Here is a 17,044-nt window from a genome sequence, read left to right on the forward strand (position 1 = left end):
AGCCTGTGGTGGTCGTTTTATTACACGCGCGTCCCACGGTAGCCACGCAGATGTATCAGACAATAAACTACAAAGGCCTGGTTTCGGATTTGTGTGGCCGCGTATTAATCTTGCCGTATTTATGTGTCGGCCTTTCGAGAGAGAAAAAGCAGCCTCTGGATCATCATCAAGGGTAGGGCGAAGAGGAGGTGAAGGAGGAGGAGGAGGTCGCGCGCGCGCGACGAAAGCATCGATTTCAGATAGAATCTTACCCTTGAAAAAAGGGGGGATTCGTCTGGTAAACGGCCGGGCTGCCGAGGATTGTTCAAGTGTGGGTTACATTCGATACGCTTGTCCTGGACGAGTTTTGTTTTTGGCCCCTCCTTGGTGGTCCTTCTTCTTTCAGGGGTTGAATCGAGAATGGAAAGTCCATTTGGTGCTAAAAAAAAAAATAAAAGGTGATATCAGAGATTATTACACTTTGTTGTGTAATGAGAGAAATGATGGTTTCTTTCTTTTTTATCTATAAATATAGAAAATTTGAAAGGAAATGAAAAGTTGTGGATAAGTTTTTAAGAAGAAATAAGGAATCAATTGAGATTGGGATGATATTTGAATTATTATCGGTGAGCAAAGAAAAGAAGAGATGAAGAAGCGTATATAGAATGGAAAGAAATCGTTAGAGCAGAACATTTTTTTGATCGTTCAATTTACGTTTTTCGACGAGCAGGTGCGCATCGACGTTATGTTAATGGGAGATTCAGAAGATTTCGGTTAACCATATGCTATCCAACGAGGGTGGAGAAGCAGAAATACTAATACAAGCTGTTCGCAGAAGCAAACTCGAGTGAACGGTATCCCGAGGTCTAATGATTACTGGATGCCTAAGAAACGGAAGCCAATTTGTAAATTGCGTCGATAAACCAGAAAATCGATGTTAAATTTCGGCTTTTTCGCTCAGCTTCTAACTAATGCTTATATCTCTTTTCTATTCTATAGTTTTTCTAATAATTGGAGATTTTTGAATTTTATAGTATATTGGAAAGCTTTCTTTTTAACAATCGTTTGAACGAAAATAAATTCTCTCTAAAATAGAATCCATAATTTATCACAATCACGTCTAATAAACGTTAATTTTCGATAACACATTTACTTTTCAGCGATCGTTCAAATCATTTAACACCTCGCATACAGTAATCACAAGGAACATTGTCTCGTCGCACGAAATCTCGAGATGCGGTGTTCTGCGAATGCTGGCACGATTGGCCGATAAAAATCAAGTTATCTTGGTGTTCCGCGACGAGCGGCCGCGTAACGCATGCGCTGACGCCATTAGAATATCGTGGCCGCATACCGGGACCCCGAAAACGAATGCCAGCCGAGGGAAAAGGGGTGACAGGGCCGACCGAGATGGAAGGGGTTAGCAGGATCGCCGGCGCCTTTGACCGGGAACCCCGTGGCGCGCGACATGCCTCGTCTGACCGCCATTTAGCGTGAACCTGTCTCCGTTTCGAACTGGCTGTTTCATTTTCAAAAATGTTTTTAGCCTAGTGACAAACATTTTTCCTCGTGGCAAGCGAAATGAGAGAGACGCGCCATACAGCGAAAACAGTGGATCGATATTTTCAAAATATTTACGTTGTTTGGTTAACGATTACAGAAAATATCCCCTTATTTATTACATAAAATCACACATTGTTGTATTGAAGTACTTTATACTAATGAAAATGAATATCGTAAAAAAAAACATTACTTGCATTTATAGGATTAAATTGTAGATATTTGTCCGTAAGAGAAGAGATTTAATGTCTTCAAGATATGAATTCGTTGAATGATATAAGTCTAGAAAACGATAATGATCATAATTGTTTCACAAAATGTTCTGATCAATATTCTTGTCAAATACTGTGTAATATTCAAAAACTTACTATTTAATATTCAGATAGAAGTGATGATAAGTTGTGTATGTTCAAATGTGATTCTATCTTCAATTTCATTATAGATAGTCTTAAAAAAAAAAAGAACACAAAATGGAATCATTTAACGAAAATTAATATTATGAAATAATATATATATTTATATTACGCAATTATCTTGAATTTAACAATTACCTAGACAACGTTATGAATAAAACGGAGCGATGTCTTCTTGGTTGGCAAAGTGTTGCCAGGATGCTACTCCATTCCACCCACGCATAGTCGTGTCTGATTTTGTGTTTTGCCGCTCGAAATTTCGGTGTTTGTCGAGCGGCGGTAGTAGGTCCCGGAGTTATGTTATGGCTGGCCATAAACGAAATGAGAAAACTGTCCGGCCGCCGTTGAAAAATCTCCGCGGAATACAAATGCTTGATTTTTTCCAGCGGTGTTCACTTTTTGTTGACCGCGCCTACGAAGCTTTTATTCGGCCTCTGGCTGTAAGTTCCATCTTCGATAAATGGTACGTTGATCGTAATTTAAGAACAATACGATAATAATAAACGTATATAATAATTATACGGTTCTATCAAATATATTTCAAATTCATAATTGATTCAATCTCTTGAAATCGCAATATTTATTGGCCGTGTAAAGTTACGTTACAAAAAAAGAGCAATTCGAAAAATTCGCGGCTTGATAGTGAAAGCATAAAATTATCCATAAACTCACGCTATACTTTTCCAATATGACTTTTATGAACGACAATGCACTTTATTCAACACTGCTATGATCCAGAAAATCTGTTTCTTGAAATTTCTTGAAGAATTTCTTTTAAAAATTCACCACTTCACGAAAATCACGTCCACAAAATTCTATAACTATTTACGAGATAGATATCGCAGTATATCATGCGCATGCGCAATAAACTGCGCCTATATTCAAGACGATTATTTCGAATAGATATTATTACAATTCGAAAAATTCGCGATTTGATAATGAAAGCATAAAATTATCTATAAACTCATATTATACCTTTTCAATATGATTTTTATAAATGTCAATGTACTTTATCCGATACTAGATCTAGAAAAAAACTATTTCTTAAAATTTTTTAAGCAATTTCTTTTAAAAATTCACAATTTCATGAAAATCGACAAAATTCAATAATTATTTAAGGGATAAATGTCTATCATGCGCATACGCAATAAACTGCGTCTATATTCGAGACAATTATTTCGAAAAGATATTACTACAATTCGAAAAATTCGCGATTTGATAGTGAAAGCATAAAATTATCTATAAATTCATACTATACCTTTTCAATATGATTTTTATAGACTTCAATGCACCTTATTCGACACCTAGATCCAGAAAATCTGTTTCTTGAAATTTCTTGAACAATTTCTTTTAAAAATTCACCACTTCACGAAAACTACGTCGACAAAATTCTATAACTATTTATGAGATAGATGTCGCAGTCTATCATGCGCATGCGCAATAAACTGCGCCTATATTCAAGACGATTATTTCGAATAGATATTACTACAATTCGAAAAATTCGCAATTTGTTAATGAAAACATAAAATTATCTATAAATTTATACTATACCTTTTCAATATGATTTTTATAGACTTCAATGCACTTTATTCGACACCTAGATCCAGAAAATCTATTTCTTAAAATTTCTTAAACAATTTCTTTTAAAAATTCACCACTTCACAAAAATCACATCCACAAAATTCTATAACTATTTACGAGATGTCGCAGTCTATCATACGCATGCGCAATAAATTACACCTATATTCAAGTCAATCATTTCAAATAGATACTACCATTTATGAGTCAGACTATAAACTATTTTTTGAATTAAATTTTCAAATTCTTTTTCAAAAAATTTCTCTTATTGAGAATCAAAAATAAGCGTAATATTTTTGTGAGAAGTGATTTTTGTAAAGAGTAAATACAAATTCTCGCTTCAATCCATAATATATAAAATTTTATAAAATAATTAAATTTAAAAATAAGAAGGAGAAACAATGAAGAAAAATTGAATTCTTGGAAATCCTTTCCATAAATATAACGTTAAAAAAATGAAACTCGATAACATATATAAGATATCATAATTAGAAGAAGAAACTATAAATGAAATATTGAGTCAATATTGACTTTTAAAGAATTAAACTCCACACGACATCCTCTCAACCAAACTTCAAAAGAAGAACACCAAGCTGTCATCATGTAGCATCATTGGTCCTTCGTCAGATTCCCATCCATGAAACATATCGAGTATTAACCAATAAATTAACGAAACTCTCAGGGACAATCGGGCTTGAATACGAGACCACTCTCGATCGGTGGCTTTTCTTTCGATTCATGGCTAGCAATTAATCTCGATCTTGTTCCTATAGCATGCTGCCGTGGGCCTGCACAGTCGTTAATTCGGCGCTGACGAAGGCACCTGACGCGACGTAGTGGTGGGGCTGACGGGAGCGGGGGAGAGGGTTGGGCCGCTTTCGAAGCCCCGTTCCGCTTGTAAGAAGCGAACACGATGACATTCGTACCGGGGCCCGAGAAAACGAGTCGGGCTACATGGAAGCCTACACGAGCGAACGGACGATTCGGAATCAGATGTTATCTTTGACGAGGGCTGCCGCTGGTGGGGGGAAGCCGGGGGCCCTTTCTCGGTGCCCCGCGCCAAGATACGGATCTTCTTGGCGCCACCGTCTCCCGGGCCCTTCGCCACAGGGCCATGCAAGTAGCGATGGCTCCATTTCTCTATTTTTCGATCTCGCAAACTTTCATGTAGTTTAATTGTGCCTCGACTGGATTAGCTGCCTCATGTTTATCATTATTATTAACGATAAAATAATTCTTAAGATGTATTTTCTCCTTTCTTTTTTTTAATTTTTATAACATCCTTTAGATTCAAATATTTAGGACTAAAACTAAAAATAGAAACTTCGAAATCAAATTTTTATCATTCTGTGATAATTTCTTTCTAATCCCAAACTATAGAATCCTTTAATAATAGAAAATTAAGAGTAAAAATGATCCAAAACACGTAACAGTATTAAAATTTTTATATTTCTTCCTGTAAAAAAGGAATATTAGAATATAATTGATAATGTTACTACCATTAATAAAATTTTGCAAGTAGTGCATGCATGTAAATATTCTCACCTCTAATAGTCTATATAGATACACATTCTATATCTTTCCCTTTCTTCAGCATCTTGTACTGTTCATAAACAATTTCCCACATTCTACTAACGGTTAAAAACAAAAAGAACTCAATGATGATTCGTTGTTTCTTCAATCCATCACTACAACAATCGGGTTGCTGTCACGGTCTCAAAAAGCCGGCATTCGAGAGCCCTAAACGCGGTTTAAGCGTAACCGATACCCCAGCAGGGGGCCCGACATCGGTCCTCTTTGCGTCCTCTGTCGAAAATTCGTTTCGACGATTGACAACAACACCGTACGAAAGAACGATGAGGAACGGCCGGCTAAACGAATGCTTTTCCTTTCCCCGATTCCTCGTTATCATGGGCACGCGAGTTCCCTGTGATTGAATTTACCAGTACAATACTTGAATCCTGATATTAATTCATTTAGACAATTGTAATTATTATCTTTCTGCGTGAAACAATCAATTGGCCGTTCAGAGACCATTCGTACAAAAGCAAATAGTAAGTTTCTTCTTGATGAGAATTGAAATGAAATCTAAAAAATATTGATTTAAGTTTAGAGATAATTTATATATTTATGGAAATGATTATAAATTAATTTTAGAAATATTGAAATACTCACCTAACAATAATATATGAAGTAAATAATATATTTTTATCATTTTTATTATAATTAAAAATTCTTTTTTGTTATTTTCTGCTATGAAAAAATCAAGAACATTTAATTAAATTGTTTAGGATACATATTCCCAGTGTTAATAAATTGTTTTTAATTATTCAAGCTCTATATTTACTTACTTTTATGGATTGGAGTACAGATAATAGAATTCTTCTATTTCGAAATTATAGGAATTGCAAGAATAGGAAGCATGATTATTCGATAAATGATATATCTCATTGTCGTAATCTTCAGCACCTAAAAAAAAAAAAAGAATAATTAGAGAGAGAATTGAAACTGTTAAAAGCATCAGAAAAATTGGAGGCTAAAGGACACTTCACGAATCGAGCTTGCTGCTAAAAGCAGACGAAATTTTAATAAACGCATCTAATGCTGCAGCGGTTCGAACAATAGAATATTGCACGTACAGTATGCATCGGCATGGTTAAACAGATATGGCGTATAATTTAGTAACAGGGGCCGGGGATTCCATGCAAATATCGAGAACAATGAAACGACGAGGCTCGCATTAATTAAGTCGTAAGCAGAATAGGAGACGTTCTTCGATTCGTTGATCGAGCATCGTCGTCGCTCGCTACGGCTCGCGAGGAGAGCCGAGTTAATTGGCTCTCTAACCAAATAATTGACAGTAAGTAGGAAATGAGAAGTTATTCCTCGTAGGAGTTGTTTATCGTCTCCCACTTTTCTTTGCTTGTCGCTATCGCGAATCAACTCCGGTGAATTAACGAGCGAACGTCGTAATTAACCACCAACCAGGGAATCAGTGTCTCTTCTGCTGCTCGTCCATGTTGAAAACTTCTTAGAATTCATCGAGTTCAACTGATTCTAACTATCATTCAATGAATATTAGATCTTCTTTCTTAGATCTTCTCCTAGATATCTCCTCAACTATGGCTTGCTACCCATCTTTTTCCCAATTCTCTTTCATCGAGATAAACGAATCACTCAAGGAAAAGGAAACTTGGTCACGCGAAAAACAGGATTTACAGGGATCTATAATTAATAGATAATCTCTTCAAACTTGCCCTCCGCCTGAATGGGAAACTACGACAAATATTGTCGCAATAAGCTTATCTCTAGGATTTTTCTTAGTTGTCGGTAGAATCCTTTTGGTATTGCATAGAACTATCCTTAGGTATAATCTTGGTAAACTAGATTCGCAGTGAACAAGATAAAAAGAAAGGGAGAAAAATCCTAAATCTTTTCAAGCGTTTAACAGCACACAACAATAAAGCTGTTGTTCCAATATTCACTTAAGAGTCTGTCTTGAAATGGATACTCAAGAGTATCACTAATCAATCTTGTTCAATACTTTCCTCTCTATTTCCTACAATCAAAAACAAATAAAAGGATTTATTATAATTGAAGAAAGAAATAAATATCATAATAATTACAGAAAGAAGAAACTGGTTCATCTAAAATGACCAAGAAAACGTCCAATTTAAATAAGATGACATTATAAATATTTTCTATCATGACTCTATGTCAAAATCTTCAATAAAAGTATTGGAAGCTTCAACTGACTCCAATATCGCGAATTGTGCGAATAACAGTGTTTTATATCCTTTCTCTTGGCTAAAAAGATGGTTCTCAAAAGATTTGCTCTCGTCACTTTTGTCGTGTTTTCGACTCCTGAAACAGTGAAAAAGTCAATCTATGTTGCTCGATTATGAAAAAGAAAAGAGGAAAGAAACTTTAAAGGCTATACTCTTGTAATCCCTTATAAAGAATCCCTTCTATTTTCATTAAAAAGACAATAATCGAGTCTCGATGATAAAACTTATCTATCAATAAAAAGATCTAATAACACGTATTGAAGATTATGAAAATCTATTGCTACTTCCTTAACATGAATCCGGCAGCAATAGTCGAAACGTAAATTCGCTCATTTGTACTTGCAACACTCGTGCAAGATCGCTGGCGTAAAAGGCTCGCTCGCACCATTCCGAATGTCCGGCGTCCTTTATATCGAGGCGGCAGAAAAGGTAATTTGCAGATTCCAGCGAACAGGTTTCAACCGAACACACAGTCGGGGTGCTAATTTGTCCCGACGCGGAGATAAGGATCTGGCAAAAAGGTTCAACACAAAACGAAGCAATTAAAATGATAATGCGGCCGGCCAGGAGACATCTTTTATTAACGCTCTAACGTAATTCTATGAGAATCATCGCCAATTCCAATAGCAGAGAATTTAAAATCAGTAAACAATTTCGTTTTGAAACCGATGCAAGTAATCTAATCCAGGTTATATTAAATTTATATTAAACCGTAATTGCCGTCGACGAATCGAATATTAATATTTCATAATCGCATACATATCTATATATCTCTTCTGAAATTCCTCATCTTTCCTCCAAACATTCAATGCTTCTATCAATTTATAAATTAAAAAACTCTGACTGGATTGATTCTCGTCCCCTTATCTTCTCTTCCATCAAATTTCTTTCAAACAACAATTCAGAAAGGCATTCACGTATCGAATCACGGTTCATTCCTAAAATTCTTCAACTTCTCTAATGCCGATGCATCATATCTAAAAGAAAAAAAAAAAAAAGAAGAAGAAAGGTGGAAAAGATTCGTCAGACTTTCCTGATTTTCCTCCTCGTTTTTCCAGCGAAGACAGAATAAAGCAACGTTTACCTGGCTAACAACGGCGGCGACGCCTTTGTCTCGGAAACCCTGGGGATAATTAAAAACCAAGTAAAACCAAGCAGGCAGAATGCGCAGCAGTCGGTAAATCCGTTTGGAAAGGGACACAGAAGAGAGAAGATCGTATCTCGAATTTACACCCATCAGCCGCCACCTTGTTCCAGCCACCTTCATCCATCTACTTGCGTGTAACCAGTCGCCGGATCCTTGGCTCTCGATGATGTCCACGATACGCCGTTGCTCGACGCTGTAAAACCCGATGTTCGACAGCAGTTCGGCCATCGGGCTACACGTAAATATCCGGCGTGGAACGTGGATCCACCGGTATATCATCCAGCTTCCTTTCTTTTCGCTTGATCGCTGGAATTCGACGGCAAACGCGTTTTTCGTTCCATAAGATCTTTCCCAACCGTTCCCTTACCCCTTAGGACTCTCGCTCGCTTAGGCTCCTCCTTCTTTTCTCGGATGCTTTATGGACTATCGCGTGAAAATTGAAATTCAAGTTGGAAAGGTGTCCTCCTTAAGTCTTAACTCGTTGGCTCGTGCACCAGTGTGACGAGTTTATTAAAATGTGTTTGTAAGAAATTAGATGTTAATGTTGGACTTTTTGTTATTTGTTATCCAAGATCAATTTATTTTTCAATTAATTTAATAACTTTGTTCGGGATTATTTAACTGAAACAGAATAAAACAAAATGATGATATAAAACTTGCAATTTCGAATTATATCTATATTCTGTATTTAAGATTAAATTATATTTACGTCACTTCGTATTCTCTCTCAATCTCCAATCATCTTATGAAGATATTTTTCCGATTATATTCCTTTAAGGTAAACGTAAGGCGTATTGAAGTAACTAGATATAATGGGTGATAAGAGAGTAGATTAAATCGTAATATAAAAGATTCGAGGAAAGATTCGGAGACCAGTGTCATTTTTCGTTTGAAAGTTCCGACGTGCGGATTTTATGTGTAGTGCGCAGTGGCTTATGGGTGAAGCGGTGCTATTTGTCATTAGAAGAGGATGGCGAGCCTCATTATCCGAATAATTAAAGCTTATTATATGATGTAGCAGTGCTCGTTATCTAACCGGTTTCGTCGATGCGTGTTGCAGATAAACTTATCTGCAACGTGTAGGAGCGCTTGTAACGAATCAATTATATTACTTATGTAAGTGACGCGCGGTTTTCGCGCGTTCCACCATTTACGCGGTGAAACTAGCATTGAAACGCTTTACGCTGTCCTGATAAGCGACCATTCGCATTAAAATGCGTGGAAAACGCGATCTACCCGACCACAACTCTTATCTGTTGGTGGTCTCATGCTTACTGTTTTGCTTGGTTGTCAGCACTGGAAGTGAGACATCTATATATAAATTTTCATGATAAAATAAGATAATAATATAATAATAATAATATATAAAATATTTATAATCGAAAAATGTTATATCTTATCTTAAATTGTTATTCCTTCACACCTTAAATGGTATTCTTGTCTTGAATTCATATTGATTGGATTAAAACCAGCATTAATCTGAATTAAATATTTATAATACTATAAAATTCAATAATCTTCAATACTTCACACTGTGAAATTATTGAAATATCAGATCTTATTTTCTGCCTATTTCAAGATGCATCAATTAACAATGCCAAAAGATGGTTGTCCAAATATTAATATAGTTAGGATTCAATCCGAAAACCGCAAGTTAGTTTAAATTGTTGGACCGGTTTCTTTCGTCCTCCATTCCAAAAATGATCATCTTAAGGTATTCAACCAATTTCCATTTCGCGTCACCATGCATTTACTGTCTGAATACAGAGTGTAGAGAAGAGATTTCCTACAAAAAAAAAACAAAATAAATAAATAAAAACAAAGAGGGGAAAAAAAAAATAACAAAGATAGCAAAAAAACGACGGGGGAAAAAAGTGGAAAAAAGGTGGAGGAAGGGAAAAGGAAAACCGTTGGATTCTCCGTAAATCTTCCATGCGTGTAACTCTTCTGACGAGGAAGCCACAACGCTCTCGTTGCGCAGAGCGACCAGAGTTGTTTATGCTTTCCTGTGCAGCACTTTCTGAAATATGCAAATCTCGAATTCGCATAATGGCGTTATCGCAGTAGGATGCCGTTGTCGGCGACGACATCGAGATAGCTGAATCTGAGCAGGTCGAGCTCTTTCTTGACATCAAACAGCGACCGCCGACTCGACAGCCCCATTGATTTGTCTCTAAGAAGAAATATCTCGATGAGCTTTTCGTACAGTCACGATAAATATATGATCTGCGAATCTATTGGATGATCGCTACGGCTCACAACAATTCAACACAACATTCAGAAATCTTGGAAACTTCTTTCAAGCCAGATCAATTGTTTGGTTCAATTGGTCGATAAAATAATGGACAACTTTTTGAAAAAGTTTCTTTTCATTTCTTAAAATTTTATAAATTTCTTAAGATTTTCCTTTGTCATTAATTATCATAAAGTATTTTCTACGTAATTAAATTGTTAATAAATAAGTTGAATATATCTAAAAATAAATTATGGTAATAAGTTTGTTTTTAATTCTTGTTAGGAATTTCATTTATAAACTGTTTGAACATATACATTATCATTTTACAGTGTAATTAATCTTCTTAATCCAAGTAGCCGGAATCCATGTTTTTTTGTAACGATCTAAATCACAGAAAATTATATCGATCCTTGGCATGCAAGCCTTAAAATGTTAGCATTCATTTGCATAATCAGTCTACTGGTGGTCTTGCGTTTACCAAACAGCCAAAATGCATAAAATTTTCAAATTAACTTGATAATTTCTTTATGAATAAATAAAGATAATATTTTGTACAGAAAAAAGATTTCATTAGCAAAAACATAAGAATTGATAAGAAGAAAGTTAATTCATTATTTTACATATTCAAAAATTCTAAAAATATTTCTCTGTTAAATAAATAAATATATTTTTTATTGCTCATATTAAAAGAAAAATAGTCATTTTAAATAAGTTTATTTCGCATAAACTATATATATATTTTCTAACGTGAAAAAGAACCACAAGAAAACAAATGACAGAAAAAAAATGAATGAAAAATGAATTATCAAATTATTAGATACAAAATAAATATTTATTATATCAAATAATTTAAAAAACAAATAAAAAAATTGAACAAACCTTTATCTATTATGCTCGTTTGACACAAACGGTTAAACCCGATTTATTTATTTCGAGCAACACAAAAAGAAAAATATTCAGCGTAGGAAGAGACACAAGCAAAGCATCAGGAAGGAAGAAGGAGCAACGTGCGCTGAAACGTATCCGTGGTTTATTATTATTTTATTCGGATGTTCTTCGTCGCGTTATACCCCATAACCTACCCTCTTCCCTACACCTTTTCCTGTGGCACCGTCTACACATCTCCCTACCATAGAACCACCACCATACTTCTGATTCTCCCCCACCGTGGAGAGAGTGGAACCACCCCTTGATGTTCCACGTTCGCTTCGTGGCAGTCAACTCGTAATCCCCCTTCGCAAGGTTCTTAACAGGCAAGGCAGGACGCAACCGAGTACGCGACAGGGACGTTAAAATTTAAGGTTTCCGTCGACACATTGCGACCCATAAATTTTCTCATTCGAAACCGCTGCTCTTTCCTTCGGTCACGCTTGACAAATAACACCAACAGCATTCTCGCGAAAAATTCACTAAAAACCGTTTCACTATTTATTTTTCTCGAGATCAATCGAGAACGAGTCATACTTGTACTTACTTTAGTTGCGAGTAATCGATTAAATAGATCGATATTATACGTACCATTTAGTTGTATCGATGATATTTTCCGTTAAAATGTTAATTTAATGAAGTTCATTAAAAATCGTTTTGCCACTTATTTTTTTCGAGATCAATCGAGAACAAGTCAATACTTGTGCTTCATTTACGAGTAATCGATTGAATGAATCGATACTATATGTACTTATACTTTAGTTGTATCGATGATATTTCTTTGTTATGATATTAATTTAGTGAGGTTATGTGATTCGAATGACAAAAATGTGTAATATGGGAAGTGTTTTAGAATAAAAAAAATAGTTGTAACAATATAAGAAACAAATTTAAAAATACTTTTTGATATTTTTTTGCATTTGATATATATATATATATATATATGTTCAGTTAACTATATTCACAATGACAATTTACAGACAGTGTTTTCATTGAAATACAATTCATTTCAGAAAGTAACATTGAAAAGATGCTTTATATTTTATATTTTAAAATGTTTTTTTTTTATGTTTTCTATAAAAATTCATTTAATATATAACACATTTTATTAGAAAAACAATTCAATAATACTTTATAAAGTTTAATAAAACGAATAATACATTAAAAAATTTTTATTATATCTATTATATCTTTCACAATTCAAATTTTTTATGAAAAAATTTTCATCGTAAATATAAAAAATATAAATTATATGTATCTTAATACTTTAAAAAAAAGTATTAATTTCATTTTCAAAAAATAATTAATTTGTGAATCATATACGTTCAATTAACACTGCTGTCATTGGTTAATTTAGATTCTAAACATTACTATAAAAAAAATTTTTTATTATTATTAAAAAATGTATAATAAATGTATAATAAACAAATTTATAACAAACACGTCAATAAAACATTTTAAAAATAGAAATAAACAACTCTATTTATAACTAAAATATGTATACATATATTTAGATCTCTTTCAAATTCTTCAGTGATTTTCTTGATATCCCTTGTTTTTTATTTTGTTTTGTAAAAAAATTTTAAGATTTTTTTATTGCCTTTTGGACTGAATAAGATTTTCTTTCAAATCTTCTTTCTTGTATTTCGTTTATTTTATAATTTTATAATAATTATATTCAAATTCAAATAAATATTAATAAATTTTTAAATTATATAATAATCAATTTATATAATAATTTTAATTTATATATTAATCAATATTAATAGATGGCATTTGCAAACATTTGCTATTCGACAAAATAGTAATAATAATAATAATAATTTTTATCATTTTTGTTTGTTATGTTTCATATATATAATTATTATATTTTAATTATATTTATAATTAAAAATAAAACACAAATTAAGAATTAAATAAATTGTTAATAAAAAAATTTAAATTTAAAAATGAAATATTTTCAAAAATAATTTTTTGTTATTATTATAAGTAAAATATAAGTAAATATTCATTTTATTTAATGTGATAATCAATTTATCAATATCGCATTACGAATTAAAGATATTTTTAAATTCTATATGTATTTTTTTTATATTTATTTTTATAAATATATGCTAATTTATATATCTCTTTATTATTTTTAGATATCTTATAAAGAAAATTACAAAATTATAAATATATATTTGTATATATTACACATTTGCAAAATTTTAACAAATTTTAAAATAGTCTATAATTTTTTATATATATTTTTTAATTTTTTATGAAAATCAAATTTAATATATTATATTCACAATATATTATAGAATGTATATAGATTCATTTTTATTTTGAAAAATGAAAGTGACATGTGCTGCTATCTATATATTATTCTATAAACATGAAAGCTATTTAATGAATTGAATTTAATTATCGACAGTTGATAACACATAGTTTTTAAAATTTCGATAAATTTTAAATATTTCAATCTTAAATACATTTTTAATAAATAATCATCACTTAAATTTCTGAAAAATATTATAAAAAACAAAAACAACATTGTTTATTCTCAACCATTTATTTTTTTCTTTTTTCTCTATTGTAACTAAAAGGTTAAACAAAACCATTTGTTCTCTATTCATATAAATTTCAGCATGAAAAATAGTTCGAAAGTATTACAATTAACAAGTACTAAAAAATTATAGAAAAATGTTCATTTGATAATTAAATTTGTCGATTAAAAATTTTGAGCAATTACCAGAACGAATAATCGTATTAGAAAGTAATATATAATCCATTGAAATGATTTTTTTTCTCATAAAAAATTACCGTTCATTTTTCAATAAATATGCTATAAAAAATAACATGCGCGGTTACTCAGTCTCTTTCAAATATTTTTTTTTTTTCGACATTCGTACATTTATTACTGTCTGTTATAGTTTACATTTTATATATAATCTTGGGAAATAGATTCTCGAAAGAAATTTATTTCATTATACTTTGTATATCCATGAAATGAAATTTGTTAATATTTTACTGAGCAATCGCATCATACATGATTTTAAAAAAATTTTATTATAAGTTTAACGTAACCTCAAATTCAATACAAAAAGCGGTATTGGATTAAAATATATACATATATAATAATTAAGTACACAATCAAATATAACCTTTTTAATTAAAGATATAGACAAATCTGATGAATTTATCAATTTAAAAAAATATTTTTTGTATAAAAATTTCTGTTCCAGAATCTTTTCCTACAAAAATATTATTATTGAGAAATTATTTCATATTTAACCTTTTAATTTTCCACAAAGTCTCGGAATTTTTTCGGAAATTTTTTGTGATGCATTTTATTCCATAACAAAGTGTAGTATACGAAATATGTTCTGATTCTATCATGTTTTCATTCGGAGTGAAGAAAAATAATTTGCAAGGAATTGATTTATGAATACTCCTTGTGTCCCCCAATATGTTGAACAAAAGGAGCTTAATAATTTACAGAGACTATAAAAATAATGTGTCTACTATTCCAAAGGTTTTCTTCTTCTTCTTTTTCTTCATCTTTTTCTTTTTTTTTTTTTTTTTTTACAAAAGTTTACATAATTCTTATTGTGCCCGTCACGTGTGTCTATAACGTTTTCTACTTGTTTACTACGATATTCATAAGTAAGCAACAATAACGAGACTAATACTGTTTGCTTGAAAATCGATATACGACGAGTACTACTCGTCGTTTTATATGCACGCAATTATTCATACATTACAACTTGAAGATTATTCATTACGCAGACATTTTTAAATATGTGTACATTCGGTATGTGTGGTTTATACTTATTCAAACTTTGAAACATTCGATCCAACATTTGATTTCAGCAGTTTGATTTAAGAATTTGAGAGATTGAAACTTTTCAGTTAAACTGTTTTAAATGTTTTAAATAAAAATTTAATGATTTATAAATATTATTATTTAAAAATTCATTCGAATGTTTCAACAGTTTACATCAAATCTTTCATTTAAACATTATGTAAATTAAATATTTTTTATTATTTTTGTATGTATTCATTTTTTAATTATGCTTACTTATATTTTGAAATACAGATTTTATATGTAGAATTATTTATTGCACGTATTGTCCATTAAAATTAATATTTGAAAAATTATTTTTTTTTTTTATTTTCATTAATATGATTTCAATTTAATATTATAATTTTTTTGCTTATATATTAAAGAATAAGAATTGGGGTTTCTTTATTTTAATAATATTTCTTCAGTTGATTCCTGTAAAATTTTTTAATTATAGACAGCTTCAAAACACTTTCTATCACAGATAATAAACATTTATTTGGTGTAATGAATCAAAGTGCTTTCAATAACAACAGTATTCAAATTATATATAATATAAAATATTTCTCAAAATAAAAAAAATAATAGTAATACATCTCCAATCATCTAAATTAAAAGTTGAACGGCAAAAAAATATGAATAATAAAATGAACAAATTTTTGTACAAAATATAAAATGAAATGCTAATTAATTTTTGCAAAAAATATTAATAATACTTTTTTTTGGAATAAGACTCAAAATTAAATTATAATTGATTTAAATCTTTTACTTTACTTTGACTCTATCTTGATCAAATTAGAGAACAATATTCTTATAATTAGAATGTAATAGAAATACAACTTTTTTAATAGTATCAAAAGAACTTTTGTCTCTACATTATCAATATAAAGTTTCTTACTGTTAATATATATTCTGTAAACAGTATCTTGAACATGACAAATATTGGAATATATGTATATATACAAAATATATGTACATTTTTATATTATACACATCATACTATATCATCATTTATATCTTTGTTAATATATATGTATAAAAATTATTAAGTTAAATAAAAATAAAATGCAATTTACAAATTAAAAATAATATGAAATAGGAAATACAAATACAAAAAAATATAAATAATAATTTTAAGAACATGAAGAAAATATCAATATCAAATAAGTGAAATTCTATTTTTTATGCAAATAACAAAGATATAACTGATGAATTCAAATTTATACATGTCGATAATTTATACATGCACACCACCATCATGTGGATAATATTTTACAGTATGATGTACATATATGTTTGATAAAGAATATCATTTTTTTTACATTCTATTCTACAAAACTGACTCTACAATAATGTTTACAACTTCTTCAATATAATCCCGTATTTTCAAAAAAAAAAGAACTGGAGATGTATCAATCCAGATTTTCGTTTGTGTTCTCGAGAACACGTGTCAAAAATTATTACACGTGATCGGCACATTACGGACATCATTCGAGAAAACACATATTGATCCTATTGATGGATCTGGATGTATCAGATAAGATTGTGGATGGAATGTTTTCGTTAGTCTTATAATTACTTAAATTC

The 17,044-nt window shown here is 31.1% G+C and overlaps 1 long non-coding RNA gene across 4 annotated transcripts; it reads right to left on the minus strand.

Moving 5' to 3' along the window:
- Positions 1-4,957: 4,957 nt before the first annotated feature.
- On the minus strand, positions 4,958-12,520 carry LOC102653847. Of its 4 annotated transcripts, none has more exons than XR_003305020.1 (13): positions 12,220-12,520; positions 11,784-12,110; positions 11,581-11,713; positions 9,889-10,638; positions 9,175-9,761; positions 8,833-9,086; positions 8,403-8,771; positions 8,078-8,295; positions 6,516-7,828; positions 5,882-5,999; positions 5,706-5,783; positions 5,076-5,618; positions 4,958-4,986 (listed from the first exon to the last, which is right to left on the minus strand). It is a non-coding gene; the product is annotated as an uncharacterized LOC102653847 (long non-coding RNA). The 4 variants fall into 4 exon arrangements; XR_003305019.1 differs by having other exon boundaries at positions 6,516-7,089; positions 7,157-7,828; positions 8,403-9,086; positions 12,220-12,517; XR_003305018.1 differs by having other exon boundaries at positions 5,706-5,780; positions 8,403-9,086; positions 12,220-12,518.
- Positions 12,521-17,044: the final 4,524 nt, after the last annotated feature.

The sequence above is a fragment of the Apis mellifera genome, linkage group LG7, assembly GCF_003254395.2.
Source record: "Apis mellifera strain DH4 linkage group LG7, Amel_HAv3.1, whole genome shotgun sequence".
Lineage (NCBI taxonomy): Eukaryota > Metazoa > Arthropoda > Insecta > Hymenoptera > Apidae > Apis > Apis mellifera.